This window comes from Crassostrea angulata, chromosome 9 (genome assembly GCF_025612915.1).
Source record: "Crassostrea angulata isolate pt1a10 chromosome 9, ASM2561291v2, whole genome shotgun sequence".
Lineage (NCBI taxonomy): Eukaryota > Metazoa > Mollusca > Bivalvia > Ostreida > Ostreidae > Magallana > Magallana angulata.
In genome coordinates, this window is record NC_069119.1 from 32862252 (window position 1) to 32873433 (window position 11182).

The following is an 11182-nucleotide window of genomic DNA, read 5'->3' on the forward strand; positions in this document are numbered from 1 at the left end:
ATACGGGTGTTCCAATGACGCCATTACATTGTTTTACTTGGGATCAACATACATGTTCTTCGTTTCATCAGTTACATGGCGCTAAAAGACGCTCTTCATCTCCCTTTTTCTCATCTTTTTCTTATTCTCTCATGTTTGCGAACATGCACCAACCTTTTTTTAAAGATTGTGCAAACCAACCCTGTACATAATCGTTTCATATTTAGGTTCTCTATTAAAATAATATTAATGAGGCAATTAATGAATTAAAATTATGATTTAAACAGAATCAATTAAATAAAATAAATGTTTCACACATAGATATTATACATGTAGTAACATGTCTGTGGTTTAAAGGTGACACATTTCCCTCTCAAACAATTTGAACTACCTGTAAACAAGTATTTTGTTTACTTTTATTGCACTGCATGTCTCTAATGGTGATGTTTCCTATTCAAACCAAAACTCCATCACAGCTCGGTCTGATGTTAGGACAATTACGCAGCTTCTTATAACACCTTAACGCTCGATGTAAATTATCCTAAACCACTGTCATTCAATTCTAACATATGCACGTAAAAAATGTAATTCTAAATACTGAAAACATCGAGTAGTTTTGCGCATTTTCACTTATTATTATCTTGTTTTTGCTAACACCCCGACTGACTGTGCAGAAGAGCTTCTCAGATCGCCTCCTGTACGTCGTTTGTCCATCTGTATCAATTCTTTTAGCAATTATTAACATTCTAGTATAATTATTCTGCAATACGGTACTCATTGTTTTTTACGGGCATTTAAGCATTTATTATATAATAATTGATTAAAATAAGTCCTAAAAATCCTGAAGTTAGTCTTGAATAAATTTGAATTTGAACTAATCTACATGCAATGGTTTTAAAATGATATTTAACAAAGATCTTGTTTTTTTTTACAAAGTATAATCAAAAGAAATGTTATATTTGTGCAATATTTGTGCGCCTTAAATATCAAGTCTCATTTCAGAAATGATAATCAATACCTTTCTTATATATTGTGTTACAAAATCAATAAAAAAATTAACTAATCATTTTGCATAAAACATTATATGTACCCATAGCTTGTGAAGGGGAAACATATGGTTTTGGTTGTAAAGAAACGTGGACACTGCCGTGACGTGAACCAGTGCTCCATCAAAAATGGGACTTGCTTAACTGGATGTGATGCTGGTTTTATAGGAGACTTGTGTAAAACTGGTGAGTGAATAGAAAATAAAATTATATTCATTCGTGTTTAAACAATACATTGAAACTGTTGTGTTTAGCAGGAACTACACAAAACTCGCACCATTATCATCCACCCCCCCCCCCATCGACCAGGATTTAGCATCAATGTATTTATTCCACATTTGTTAAAGACAACTCGTCACAACGTGCGTGTCCTAGGCCCTTTAAAACATTTAGGTACAAAACGGCACATGGTGTACTAGCTGTTGTTTGAGTTGTAATTATAGTTTTTGGTTTTGTCTGTTTCCATTCAATGCAACTTATATACTGACCAGAAGAAAAGCAGCTTAGTGTGCATTTATTTTTTTTTTTTGCTTTCTCAGATGAACGTTTTTATTAAGAAACTCCGCAATTTATAAATTATATAAAAAATTAAATACGCAATTCTTTACCCCATGATCCGTTTATAAGTTTTTAAAAATATTTAATATTTAAAGAAAACATAATTCATTGATACACTATTTTTTTTAAATATCTAAATTATATATGTAGCATGTGACAGAGGGTCGTAAGTTGACGACTGCAAAGAAATATGTGGATACTGTCGTGACGTAAACCAGTGTTCAAATATAAATGGGACATGTTTGAATGGGTGCGATGCTGGTTATCTAGGGGACTTGTGTAAAACAAGTACGTGTTTTGTTTTATTATATACATTTAAATACAAAAATATACGTATGTTGTGATCATCATTTTATATTTACTTCTACCAAGCATAATTTCCTCTATTTCTTACGGAAACTTATAGTTAATTCATAGCTCTATAGAAACAGCCAGACTGAAATATACACGCCCTTTTTATCGATTGGTCGAAATCTACAGCGGCTGAAAGTGACAGGACTGAAATTGATACGCCCTATTTATCGATTGGTCTGAACCTACAGCGACCTTAGTAAAATACGGGACTGTACAAAATAATCATGACGATGCCAGACTCAAAGTCTCGCCGGAGACAAGTTGGCTGTTTCTTTTAGCTAACGTACTTTTGTACATTAACAGTAATTAGTGAATTTTACTAACTTTTCATAATAAGTTTATTAATTAGTTAAAGAAAGATGTTAATATAAACAATAAAATGCTTTCTTTGATGATTCATGCAGGTTATGAAGGAAGCGATCATTACAGGAAAAATTTACATAACCCACTAACGCGGGTTATGTATTTTTCCTGCAATGTCGCTACCTTCATATCCCGAATGAATGACCAAAGAAAGCATTTTAATGTTTAAATTATAATACTGATCGCAGTTTAATTTGATATCTATATCAACATTTAGAGGTGTTCTAAATGCATATTACTGATGACGTTTTAAGCTAATGAAGAGTTTGTATGGGTTTCTTAAATTGTGTTTGGGAAGGAAAAAATATTTGAAATATCGTTGTTCTTGCTGAATCAACATTGTCTGTTAACTTTCTCCAATAAACATGTAGTTATTTACAAATAAGTATAGCATTATATGTAAATGTATATACTTAACTTAATCCAAAATTATGGACCACTTTGGTACTTTGTTGATCCAACATTTTCTCATTTTCCATTGTCCTTCTGATAAAAATTGCAGACTATTAAGATCACCTTACATGTACTGTTGATATGAAATATACAATTCAAATGTGATTATCCATGGTTGAGTTCAAACGAATGTCATTGAATAACATTTAACACATTAACTTAATGAGCGTGAACATTTTATACATAGCATAAAATAGAGGGTCGTATGGTTCTGAATGCAATGAAACCTGTGGACATTGTCGTGTCTTAAGCCAGTGTTCCAATATCGATGGTACGTGTTTGACAGGGTGTGGTGCTGATTTTCAAGAGGACTTGTGTAAAACTCGTGTGTTCATAGATAGATCTATATAAAATATATTGCATAAAAATAGATATATGGTACATTCATGTCATATGTAAATGGACTGACTTAGTATGTTGTGATTTGTACTTAGTCTAATTATTTTCATATTTCTGCATGTCAGTTTGCCTTGTTGGATATTTGGACAAGACTGTTCTGAGACTTGTATCAACAGTTACACGTGTGATGGCTGTAACGATGTCAGTGGTTCGTGTGATTATGGCTGCTGTCCTGGCTGGATAGGATACTTCTGTCAAAAAAGTACATATTCTATTTGTTATTTTTGTCCGTGGTATGGTAATCAAAGATTTAATAATTGATTATTAATTATAGAAATAGTATTCAAAGCATTACATAACACTTTTGTTTTGAAATATGACGCTTGGCTCATAAATCGTATATTTACCTCAAAGCAACAATAAGCCATATAAATTATAAAATGTGCCAAGGTATGACTACGTTGATCATTTAATGTGTACCAAGTTGTATTAATGTGGGTACATCGGACGCCAACAAATTGTTCATAGGTTAGTGTTTGCATTTATCTTGTAAAATAAGTAAAGAATTATTTAACACAACAAACACAGCCAAGATAACAGTCAAACATATATTTATTTTTAAGAAAATCACAAACTTAATTCGCGTAAAAATAGATATACAATCGGCTAAGTCAATTTCTGAAGAGAGAAGAAATGGCAACGCAAGTAAGTATGAATATGTGATGTTTTGCAGTTGTTTCTTAAAATTACACACCTATTATTTTAATGTATAGGTAATATTTTTTTCTCTAAAAGTAAGTATTGAATATGATTGTTATATAAAATTTGTATATATGTGAAATACAACCCTGTCATCGCGTTGGTGTTTAACGAAATTCGGCTATTGTAAAACAACGTGGAATAATGCACTCGGTGTACCAGGGTAAGTAGTCACTTTGCTTATCGAATCTATATCATATAGTATTGCCATTTATTGAAATTGTAATTTTATGGAATTTTCACAAATACGACTGTTCTAATGCATGTCAAATAAAGCAAAACGTATAAGTGTGTTGATACTTTGAAGTTGTTTCTTTAATATAAATGAAATAAAAATGTTTGAAAGTCATCCAATGTTTATTAGTTATAACCTAAATGTAAATACGTTTTGAAACTTTGTAAATGTATTGTATTTTTAATTCTATTTGTTTATCATGGGTTTTTTCTTCTCTAACGTTAGATATATTACAATTAAACTATTTGTCAAAACAGGAATAGGATCGGAAAGGGGATATGTCAACTACTTGTCAGAACAGGAATATGACATGAGAGGAGAGAACGGCTAATAGGGTCTAATGTCGTGAAGAAGACAGAAAATGGTGTGAAAAGTGAATTTATCCGATTTGCTACATATTGTACGACTTGTAAACTTTGTGTAGTATTTTTTTTTTAAATAAAATGTGTGAAAGTGTTGAACTAAGTTATTGAAATGTTTAAGACGGAAAATATGGAGCTCCAGCAGTCAGAAAACATTTTAGGTGATTTATGTTTTTGAAAGAATACCGTAACGTGACTATTATAAACATCCCGTAAGAAGATTCAGAGACAGGTGTTCCCCAAAATACAGAGAAATGCTTACTGAAGTATAGATATCTTCTTGTTGACCTTTTTTTTTAGCTTTCACTGTCTTTTGTCTATGAATAAAACAAGGCAATGGAGGTCAGATAATATCAGATACAATCTGGAGAAAGAAAGATGACTGGAAAGAATTGAATTGACATTGTCGTTGCCATTGATCATCATAAGGGGCGTCTTCTGTTGCAAGGCCAAATGCATTGACCGGGGCATGGAGAGGGCAAATGAGTGAGTAAGAGCGCTGTGTCTTAAGTGTATCTTGTATTTTCAGCATTTAACCCTATTACAGGATGAATAACCATCTTTAAATTCTCCTTAAAGATAGCTTAAATGTGGCTTAAAGAGAGCGTAAAGATGGCTTAAAGGCAGCTTAAGACTATCTTTAAGCCACCTTTAAGGACAACTTATAAGTCTTGTAGGTAACTTATATGTTATAGAATTTCGCCCTGTGTATCTTTTTTAAATTTAAAGGAATGCAAGAAAGAAGTAAAGTTCGAAGACTTGGAGTAGACAAAATTGGACGTTAACGAAAAACAAAACCTTACAAAAGGAGTGAGGCAGCTTGTTCTTTTTGAACAACAACGAGTGTTTATGGTTTTGTATTGTATGAATATCATGATTAACACACTATTTCTTTCATTAATTTAAATTTGTCTGCTACTGATGACATATAAGTGGTTCTTTTTTGTTTTGTTTTCTTTTGTTTTTTATTTGTTTAGTTTTTGTTCTCTAAAATCAAATAGAACTTAACACATGATTGTATCAAATAATAACCGGGTGTCATTCTCGAAATTCAACTGGAATAAAGACCTGACTGTTAAATGTATTAACCGCCGACAGATGCACCCCAATCATTTGCATGTAAAATATATTTTTACGACCGAAGTTCTTTAGTATTTTATGCTCTTCCTTTTTTGGGGTTTTAATTTACGTTTTTACTTTTAGCTTTCATTTAGGAATCCTTCTTGTACTCAAAGAACCAATGCCTTTACCTGGACACAACTACTGAACTGTGAACTTATGAAGTTTTCAAAGCAATTACAAAAAAAAATCTATGATTGTGCAATAACGTACAGAATATTTCCTAATCGATGTAGACATTACATTGTATTTCTTTCATCATGATTAGTTTAAGATTAGCTGTAAATAATCTTCGAAAACGACGTTGCATCAGTAACAATTGCAGACTTCCCATTTTTATGTCATCCTCGTAATGCAATGAATGATTGTACAAAAAAGTGTTTATCTGTATATAAAACACGTCATTAAAACCCCTGTCACACCGGAGCGGCGTCTTCATGGCGACCCCGATGCGTCCCTAAATAATGTAAAACACCAAAGTACACGCAGTGGACCTTTTTGGTTAGTTGCGACTACAATGATTTTTTTAAAGAGGCATTATTTAATCATTTCCTGCCCAGAAACTACAAACTTTAGAATTACGTGGTCCAATCTCAAATTTCGATTAAGCCCAATTTGTGTTTTTGAAAATTTATATAATTATGTGAATGTTATTTGATGGAAATTATTAAGGAAATTTTGACAGATTCATGATGGTTTATATGCATAACGTCTTTGTTTCTTCGTGAAAAAAAAGTCTGCATTCAAGTTTGTTCTTAAAGTAACGTGTAAAACAATTTTAAAAAAGTTTTTATGTATAGAATGTGACAAAGGTGGTTATGGTCCTGCGTGCAATGAAACATGCGGACACTGTCGTGACGTACACCAGTGTTCCAATATTGACGGTACATGTTTAACTGGATGTTCTGCTGGTTATCGGGGATACTTGTGTAAAACAGGTGAGTTTGCAAATCAAACTATTCCGTTTATCTACAAATATTCCTTGATAAATAGTTCTTTGTTTTTATCATACACAGATTACCTGTTCCGCAAAATATATGAACAGTTACAGTGTTCGGTAGAAGTACTTATTATACCGACCGCGAGAACGCGGTCATTTACACGGTGGGAGAGTATTGAGAATCTGAGAAGCTATTATGATGCACCACCAATATTAGAAGTATTTATTTACTTTAAACGTTGTCAAGAGAATTTCTCCAGACATTTGTTTAAAACAATATTAGTCGCACCTAAAATTGCTACTACCCTGCATCCAGAAAATAACATGTGTAGATAGAAAAAAAAATTAGATTTACACCACTTTTTTATATGCATGTGAATAAAATATCCTCTCAATGCAATAGTTCGATATCATCTTTCATTCACGTACGAATTGTATTCAACGTTTTGTTCAAAATGAACAATTGGTCATTCTATAGACGCTTGTGTTAATTTATTTCATGTGTTTTATCGCGTCATATGTAAAACTAATTTTTTCCTATATCTTTACAAGACATATTTAACCTGGGTTTAGGTTTAAAGAATATTTTTCGAATGTTTAATTGATAATTTTTTCTTAAACGTAAATATTAGTACCAAAAAAAATTGATAATTGATTATCAGGGGTCTTTTTTGTTTTAAAATCTACACTTCAAAGGGTTTATTTATCAAAGTCCCTCCCCTTCCCCTCTTAAAAAAGGGAAAATTTGCAAAATCCTACAAATGTCCGTTTATCATCTTTTGATTCAATAGAGTGTGACAAAGGAATGCATGGTGATGGCTGCAATGAAACATGTGGACACTGTCGTGATGTAGACTAGTGTTCCAATATCAATGGAACATGTTTAACTGGATGCAGTGGTTGGTTATCAAGGGGAATTGTGCAATGAAGGTGGGTTAACTGATTTAATATAACAAAAATGAAATTCGGTCAAATGAAACCTAATTGTTCTAAATGAGCATTCGCAATTGGATTGCGGACGTTCTTTTCTTTTGACACTTGCCTCAATTTATTTCACATATTTTTTGTTTTGCGTCAAAGGTATTAAACATTTTCGTTTAATTTTTAGACTGTGACAAAGGTATGTATGGTCATGAATGCAATGAAACATGTGGACACTGTAATGTAGACCGATGTTCTCCGATCAACGGAACATGCTTAACTGGATGCGATGCTGGTTATCAGGGAGAATTTTGCATCACCAGTGAGTTCAATTAATGTCTTAAAACAAGAAATCGTTTCCCTGGTTTTATGTTTGAAGAGTAAACAATAACATTTTAAATGTTAAAATTATATGTTTTTCTTAAATGTAAAACAGTTTACAACAACAGATTATTGATAATCAGTTTATTGCTTTTTGATTTCGTTTAAAAATTTATCCTAACAATCCTACAAATGTCTGATTTGAATCATTCTTATCTATAGAGTTTGGCAAAGGAATGTATGGTGATGGCTGCAATGAAACATGTGGACACCGTCGTGATGTAAACAAGTGTTCCAATATCAATGGAACATGTTTAACCGGATGCAGTGTTGGTTATCGGGGATACTTGTGTAAAACAGGTGAGATTGCATGTCAAGCTAGTCCGTTTATCTACTAATATTCGTTGAGGAAAAATCTTTGTTGTGAAACAGTCAAATATATCTGCTTTGTTTGAAAAACAGTTTTTTAAACAATTTGGTAATTTTCAGTCTGACATACAAAACATACATGAATAGTTATAAGCAAAGAATCTTAGTAATTAAAAATTGAAAAAAAGAAATAGGTTATTTATTGAAGTATCACTAAAAAAATTGCAAAACCTCACAAATATCCGTTTTGAATCATTTTAATCAATAGAGTGTGGCAAAGGTACGTTTGGTGATGGCTGTAATGAAACATGTGGACACTGTAGTGACGTAAATCAATGTTCCAATATCAACGGGATATGTTTGACTGGTTGTGATGCTGGTTATCAAGGGGAAATGTGCAATGCAGGTGGGTAAACTTATTCGATATACGCAAAAAAGAAATTCTGCAATCTCAAGATCAGTTGCATATTACTTAAATATCATGATAAACACGTATATTAATATCAAAATATGAACAGTGTTACGTGAATCTGCTACAATGCTTATTTTATCAATACATGGGATTAATTTAAATTTTCACGTAATGTTACGATTGGTTTTAAGAATGATACATACATAATCTGTTTACTGGAAAGAAGCATATCGTAAATAGAAGCACGAAGCTGAATATTATATCAAAGAAACAAAAATGATCAGGTAAAACAATTAATAATTTTGTATCAATGTCTTTGTAACAATGTGTTTATTGATTTTTTCTTTAAGAAGCATCTTGATAAATACTTGATGTGAAATGTGATGTTCAACATTATTTCAGTGTTTGAGTATTTGTCTTTTAAAATCGGTCAATTACTCTATATGCTTCGTGTAGCCTTCTGTGTTTATACATTGCTAATTTGAGAAAAGAGAGCTAATGTTAATACATGTATTCAAAGAGGTGATTCTTTTTCAATGGGAAATATCACTCTTTAAACGATTTTTCACGTCACTATGACAATATTGACAATAAAGTTCATAATGAAAAACACCGGAGATATGTTTGGTGGACCATCACCATTAAACTGACTTAAAGGAAAAACAAAGGTATGGACACATTTATATTTCCAAAGGTAAGTTGTTTTAAGTTTCTAAGTATTGTCTATTTTGATTGTAATGCTCTTTGTGTAAAAACATTTTACGTTTAAAGTATATTTTTTTTCATCAAGGCTTAAGAAATTAGAAAGTGTTATTACACCATCTTATTGATTTGGAATGCTGGGACACGGTACCGACGATTTAATTTGACCTTGGTTTGACTTTGAACAGTGTGTCATCAATATTCATAAAGTTATTTACAGAAGTATTTTCTCTCAACTATAATTTTGAAATTTGTTTATTTTTTTTTATCAAGTAACGTAAAAAATGATTACATGTGTAAAACTGTTTTTGCGTTGCTGTTTTCCTCGCAAAAAATATTCTATCGCTCTGTGTTTTGCTTTAAAATTTACGAAGACGAGTTTCTTTAAATATATACTAAGTTAATCTAGGCATCTACGAAAAATCAAACGCTAAATTGAAATTTCATTCAAAAATATGTTATATTGCTTTTCATTCCAATATAAGCTTAAATATTTTAAACCCCTTAAACAATGGGAATTGAAAATTACGGGTGGTGGGGTCAATATTTTGCGGCCATATTTCGAACCCCCTCTCTGATAGCACTGAAAATCAGCGGGAGGTTCGAATTCAATAGCCATAATATTTTGAACCACGGGTTTAATATTTTTTAAGGGCGTTGGGGTTCAATATTTTGCAGCGAAATATTTAACCCTGGTTCAAGATATCGCATACTATTTCAAATCCGGGTGCAAAATTGTCAAAATATAAGATGCCACCCGTAATAAATGAAAATCAAATAAAATGCGCTACGCGCGGTTAGGAAGGGGGGGGGGGGGGGTCGCTTCTAAGCATGATGTTGCAGAAGAAGAAAAAAACATTTTCTATTGTCACAATTATTTCCTGAAGTTATTTTTAACCAATTAAAAATAGATAATGTTGAATTAAGGAATAAGGAATCATTCTTTGAGTAATATGAGGTGATATGGTCGGGGTGTTCAATCCAATAAAGCCCGAAGTTCAAACGGTTTAGAATAGATTTGATCATGACTGACTGCATTTGATCACCTCATAATATTCGAAGACAAAGGCATTGAAAAATGTAAATTTAATTTAATTAAAATCAATAACAGTGTAAATGACATGTAATATTCGACTACAAGTCCCAAGACTCAATTCTATGGAAATGACTATAACCACGAAGCAAATTTTCTTGCGATTTTTACTGCGAACCTGATAGAGTCAAAGAAACCACGTAATCTAGATTCAGATGATAATAACACTCTCAGGGGTGTAAAAGTTCGTACAAAATTTGGAATTGGGTAATGAAGATTTTTCTGAATTGGGTCCGTCAAAGATGCAGCAAAATATGACCGACCTGTGACAGTAACATGCGATGCAAATAACTCAAAAGTAAGAGAAATAGTTGAAACTGATGTCAGATACACGATTTGTGATGTTATCAAAACTGTTGGCAAATCGCTATTGCGAGTGCATTTCATTTTGAAGCATATTTTAAAAGTCAGAAAGATTTTTACCAGAAAGATATGGATACCATATTTATTGATAGATGACCAAAAACGGACACTAGTATTAGCCTCAATGCAACTGCTAAAATTAATTCCAAACTAAATCAAAGCAATAAGAAAAAAGGGAAATTAAATATGGCCAACTAAACACAGAAAGCATGTAGTTGCCAAAAGAATTATAAGCAATTAAAAAGCTCTTTATTGCATATTCTTATCATGTGATGGTATAGCCGTACACATTCCGGTGCATGCCGAAGGTCGAAAGTGTTATAGGTTGTAAAACCGAGAAGTTAAATTAAAATGGCTAAGACGTGTGATCAATATGGCCATGTTTCAGGATTTATGCATAAAATGTTCTACATACTTTATGACAATGCTCCATCTCATACATCCGAGGATGTGAAGCAGTTTTGAAGTCGAAGAAGGTTACCGTCTTGCCACAC

At 32.2% G+C, this 11182-nt stretch overlaps 1 pseudogene; it reads left to right on the top strand.

Moving 5' to 3' along the window:
- The first annotated feature begins 3995 nt into the window (after positions 1–3995).
- On the top strand, positions 3996–8532 carry LOC128162289 (scavenger receptor class F member 2-like; annotated as a pseudogene).
- Positions 8533–11182: the final 2650 nt, after the last annotated feature.